This window comes from Pecten maximus, chromosome 11, assembly GCF_902652985.1.
Source record: "Pecten maximus chromosome 11, xPecMax1.1, whole genome shotgun sequence".
Lineage (NCBI taxonomy): Eukaryota > Metazoa > Mollusca > Bivalvia > Pectinida > Pectinidae > Pecten > Pecten maximus.
In genome coordinates, this window is record NC_047025.1 from 40,599,824 (window position 1) to 40,606,502 (window position 6,679).

Here is a 6,679-nt window from a genome sequence, read left to right on the forward strand (position 1 = left end):
AATTGATATAAAGAAAATGAAATAACAGCCCACAGAGAAGTCTCGATCAATGGCCAGTAGTGTTACATATCAAACAGACACTGGAACTTCTGTAATCATATCACCATTCATCCTTAACCCAATAACCCCAATTCACTTCTCCCTTTATTGGTATATACGTTAGCTATACAATGCCTGAGACCTACTCAATTTTACATTTCCATATTCAATCTTTCTTCACAGTTTAAAACATCAATAAGGTAAAACCTGGTAGCCTCAGGTGAAAAAAAAAGAAAGGGGGGGGGGGGGGGGGGGATATAACAAATGGCCTCAGACCACAATTAATTTCCCTCTTTGTTCTACCAAAGAAAAATCGAAATTAAAATATTTCAGAAGTTTGCAAAAAATCTGGTTTTCACATCACGTGTAGAACTATTCAAGCTGAACATACAGTGAGCTGGAAAGTACCCCATGACCGGCATTTAACAAAGTTATTTATATTTAAGTGTAACCACCCTACTATATTGTAGGAAAATCCGGAAAATTACAAAATATTACTACTCAAGCCTTATAACTCCCCGTGTCCTGCCTCACAAACAAACATGGAAATGGTGTCAAAACAAAATTCTGCCACTAGATTAAATATTGCACTATAAATCTATGCTAAAATTATGTCCATATCTGTAATAGCTAAGTCAGGAAAAAATATTTAGCAACAGTCCTGAAATTTCAATATGTACTACATTCGTGTACAACGACCCGGAAGTATAATTGTGGTCTGAGGCCTGTATATATGTCAAATGTTGAAAAATAAAATTTCCATTAAGTATACAGTATTGTATGTTATTGATTAAGTTTAAAACCAAATTTGAAGTTATTCTGTTCAAAAATAAAAATTATATGGTCATTTTACTACCCCTACCCTGGCCAGGGGCCAATTTTCACTAACTGAGCAGGGTCACCATGCAAACATTCCTGTTTTGCACACAATGTTGATGGAATAGTTGCAATGAATTTATGACAATAACACACATTCAGCAGACTAACTTGTGTCATATTTTTATTATGCTCTTGAAAAAAATAAAGATGTTATAACATGTTAATTAAGAAAAACTTGAAAATTCAAGATTTAAATTTTTTTTTTTTGTATATATTAGTGAATAACTTTTTTATTTGATGTCTCAGCCTGTCTAACGTTTTGCATTCTGAAAGACCAGTTTTTAAAGATAATATTTACATAGACACACTTGGGGGTCACTTAGTAGTAATCAGGTAATTAGTGGTCAAGTGGTCAAGGGTCCCCTGGGGGTACACTATTCTGGAAGTCTACCTCAGAGTATTAAAGAGAGCATAACTTGTACTGGCACCAAGTAATGTGACTGAATTTTCATGTTAAGTAATTCTGGGAAGTTACACAACATGTCACCATTTAAATTTTTGGCATAAATTCAAGTTTTCAATGATTTTTTTAAAAATTAAAATGAGATTTTACAATTTTTTAAGGAAAAAATTCATTTAAATGCTTAAAATGTGAAGTTAAATTCATTTTTCTAAAATCATTACTTCAATTATATAAAGTGATACTAAAGCTGTACTCAAATATGCAAAGACAATTAATATATTTGCACAAGTATGGAAATTACAGTGAGTTTAATGTGCATAGGTATGCCTCATACTTGACTAATTTTCAGACCCAAATCTGGAGTGGCTTAACGGACAAACTTTGAACCTATTTAAACTCATGAATACTTGAAAACAAAGGTCACAATTGAACAAATTCCCTTTGTGACAGAGGAAATGCTTAATTATCAATTAAAGTTTCACAAGTCTGATGTAAAATTTCACTGTATATCTACATTATGTGTCCTTCTGTGAGACCTTGTCCTTGGACAGGGCAAAATCCTATCATCTGTTTTTGCATGAATGCCAAATTTTCAATGATCTGTGTTTAAAATGCCAAAAAACATATTTAAACCATTCGCTTACATAGAACGAAGGAAATAATAAAGGAAAAACCTGTTCTGAGAAAAATGTGTTGAAATATTGTGAATTAGAATGTATACACTATATCACATTGAGTGAAATTCAATTATTTGGGAGGGGGAACAGTATCGTGTTGTTTTCTTTCAAATTTTGAATTAAAATTAATTTAAACCACTACAGTACATCACAAGATACATACATTACACTTTATGCCCAGCTTATAACAACAGCACCTGCTTTGTCGCATGTAGAAAAGATTTTTGACAGAAAATGTGAAATTTTAGAAGATTTTGTGATTAATTCAAATAGTAATCATGATTTTTTAATCACAATTTTACAAAATAATCTACATTTGCTATGTGGCCAGTCATTTAACATGTCATCACACTATGTACTATTGGAAAATATAGCCCCTGACTTTGTGCAGTACATGTAAATAGTGAAATGAGCAAAACTGCGGTTAACAGTATTACGGTTTTTACCCTAAAAGTTATACCAAAATATAGCGCAAAACCGTTTATCTTCATAAACAGTGCTAGTACACATCTGAAACTTTAAAGTAACCTCAAAGCGTATACTAGAAATGTGTAGCAAACACAAATACCAACATGTTTTCTCGACAAACATGTCCAGTGTGATCTGAGACAAGGATCCGCAATAGAAACGATCATCGAAACGAGGTGTTTTGGAGGTGTAGTTACTAAAATGAAGCTGTCATTAATTAACAAGAGGCCCAAAGGGCCTTAACGGTCACCTGAGATTTGAAATATTTCGGCCAACTAAATTGACCCTTTTTGGCCCCACCCATCAGTCCTAATGGGGTCAGTCTATGAAGAGTATTTGATTCTAACATATAGCAGATAATAAGATTTTTGAAATTTCAGTCAATTTGACCCTTTTTGGCCCCGCCCACCAGCCCCTGGGGGTCAACCAGGGCCAACATGTACATACCATCAAAGTGTCATCCCATGCTGATAATTTGATACAAGTTAGAATGAAGTCCAATACAAATCCAACAAATAATAGTCAAAAATGTGATTTCCCTATATAAACTATAGTAAAGTTTACCCCCTCCCCAGGGGCAAACGTGAGACCCCAGGGTCATGAAATTCACAATTTTGGTAAAGCAACTTAAGACCCTTCCATCTATGAAGAGTATTTGATTCTATTATATCTGAGAGCAGAGAAGAAGATTTTTTCAATTTCAGTCAATTTGGCCCTTTTAAGCCCTGCCCATCAGCCCCTGGGGGTCAGTCAGGGCCAACATGTGCATGCCATCAAACTGTCATCCCATGCTGACAATGGTTACAAAATTAGAATGAATTCCAATAGAAATAAAACAAATAAAAGTCAAAAATGTTATTTCCCTATATAAACTATAGTAAAGTTTAGCCCCGCCCCAGGGGCAAACTTGAGACCCCAGGGTCATGAAATTCACAATTTTGGTAAAGAACCTTCAAACCCAGCCATCTATGAAGTGTATTTGATTCTATGATATCTGAGAGTAGAGAAGAAGATTTGTGAAATTTCAGTCAATTTGGCCCTTTTTAGCCCCGCCCATCAGCCCCTGGGGGTCAGTCAGGGCCAACATGTGCATGCCATCAAACTGTCATCCCATGCTGACAATGTTTACAAAATTAGAATGAATTCCAATAGAAATCCAACAAATAATAGTCAAAAATGTGATTTCCCTATATAAACTATAGTTAAGTTTACCCCCTCCCCAGGGGCAAATGTGAGACCCCAGGGTCATGCAATTCACAATTTTGGTAAAGCACCACAAGACCCTTTCATCTATAAAGAGTGTTTGACTCCACCATATCTGAGAGTAGAGAAGAAGATTTTTGAAGTTTTAGTCAATTTGACCCTTTTTGGCCCCACCCCTCAGGCCCCTTGGGGGTGGGGACCATATAATTCACAATTTTGGTTGACCTTCAGTCATAGAAACTTTCTGCCAAATTTCATTGAATTTTGTTAAGTGGTTTTGGAGAAGAAGTCGAAAATGTAAAAAGTTTACGGACGCACGACGGACGACGACGGACAAAAGGCGATTAGAATAGGTCACTTGAGACTTCGTCTCAGGTGACCTAAAAACTCACAGAAAGTACGTGAAATGTCATCTGCATATAAGTAAAATACACACAACTGCACAGGAAATGTTAAAAGTTCGTGATGTTTCTAATTTTAAGTCCACGCGCGAATGTTTACATTGGAAAGGTGCGTTCTATGCAGGCCTCAGACCACAATTAATTTCCCTTTTTGTTCTACCAAAGAAAAATCGAAATTAAAATATTTCAGAAGTTTGCAAAAAATCTGGTTTTTACATCACGTGTAGAACTATTCAAGCTGAACATACAGTGAGCTGGAAAGTACCCCATGACCGGCATTTAACAAAGATATTTATATTTAAGTGTAACCACCCTGCTATATTGTAGGAAAATCCGGAAAATCACAAAATATTACTATACTCAAGCCTTATAACTCCCCTTGTCCTGCCTCACAAACAAACATGGAAATGGTGTCAAAACAAAATTCTGCCACTAGATTAAATATTGCACTATAAATCTATGCTAAAATTATGTCCATATCTGTAACAGCTAAGTCAGGAAAAAATATTTAGCAACAGTCCTGAAATTTCAATATGTACTACATTCGTGTACAACGACCCGGAAGTATAATTGTGGTCTGAGGCCAAATATTATCATTAGACTATATGGGGTCATTACATAAAAACACTAATGTACTTTGACCAAATGCTATATAACATGAAATGCTTGTAGATGCTTTTTTTTTCATTGTTTCAAGCTACATTTGTATTTATATAATCTTATGGGAGCTTCATGGATACCCAATATAAATAACTTGTAGTCTAGTATTCTGTCAGCATTCCTGTAGTTCTGTATAGATATATAGACATGTATATACAAACTAAATAACTTGTAGTCTAGTATTCTGTCAGCATTTCTGTAGTTCTGTATAGATATACAAAATGTATATACAAACCTATTGTTGGCACCTCTGCTATACACACTCTTCTTATACCATTACAAACACTGTAACAAAATAAAAGCAATCAAATTATATGTTTGTACTAGTTTTATAAACCCTTACTTTACGCTGGTCAAAATTTCACACTGTTGACTTACCATTTTGTAAGGAATAGTGTAAATCATTCATCACACCAATCAGAATGCAATGGAACAAACAGACCATATATCATTTATTGTGTTTTTCTTCTTACATAGGTTAAATCAAGGAACTCAGCTTATTATTTCCCAAAAACTCTTATATTTGATGCAAGTCGAAGAAATAAATGATTATTTTTTCTTCTTTTCACTCATATGTGATCTGATTAGGTGATTAGACCAACTGCGACATACATAGTTTACAATATGGCATCGAGTGAAGTGTGAAATTTTGACCAGCGTAAAGCTAGGGTTTATATGGAAGGAATACAACACGAATATGGGACTAAATGAGTGTTTTGGGGTAAATAAATAACCCATTTATCCATATATGTAAGGTAGGTGTTGTCACGCCTGATTTTATTTTATCTGCATCAAAATCATAGCGACACCTAACAGCGAAACCTTGTCAGAGAACTCCACGTTTTCATATGGTAGTGAGCTTTGGCCCTATACAGTACACCAGAAAAAAACTTTGGCTAGTTCCTATGGAGCATCCCCTACAATACATACGACAAAAATCGTCGAAAATTTTGTTCACACAATTTCGGGCTAAGTTTGGAGGTGAAATAATGGAAGATCTCCCTCATTGGAGTTGACCTGTATGCTTTAAATACTCATTGTAAATTAAAAGTCACACCAATTAATACATTCATGAAGTTAGTAATAGAATTTAAGTATTTGATCTCTAGACACCATTTGGGGTCTTGAGTTTGTTAACTTTCCTGATCATATTCTTTCCCGTATCATATACCTATATTTTGACAAATCATTTAGTTCTTCCTTGTGAGCTAATCGAAATTTTGAAATTATGGATAAGATGTTCAAATAGACTAGCTAAAACCATAGGTGCTTCGCATGTTTTTAAGTCAAAGACCGATTATAGACTAATATATAGAAAAAGGTCTGAAACTCCTCCGTTCTGCTAAAAATGGTCAATTTCATTCAAAGTGTCATCAAAATTTTACCTGAAAGATTTTTCAACGACAATAGTCTTGGCCATCTTGAATTTATCAGTATTTAAACAGACTGACTCTGCACGTTTCCAAGGTCATTTAATTCATTAAATTGGACTATTTGTAGATTAAAGATTTAAGTTGTTCTCATTTATGTAATGAGATTTCAATATATTTTAGAGAACATTTTTCTTCAATTTAATTTGCAGTTTGTGATCAGGAACTTGATATGAATTACAACGTATGCCATTCACTGGTACACCATACTTATAAGGTTTAATTATGTTTTGCAAGTATGTAATATATAGCAAAGGAATTAAATATTGTTATTGAGTTTCATGCTTTAATTCTAATCATTTATATGTATCAATAAGAGATAGAGCTAAAAGTAAATTATGTGTCAGAGTTACCTCCCTTACCTCATGCTCGATAGGATTGTGTGTATTTGATTGTAATCATTACAGTGTTGTAATCATCCATTATACAATCAATGATAAATGACAGAAAATTCACGAGGAGTTTGTCGTGTTTGACATTCAATTTACCACATAATTGTGGCCATGGACCGCCACGTTT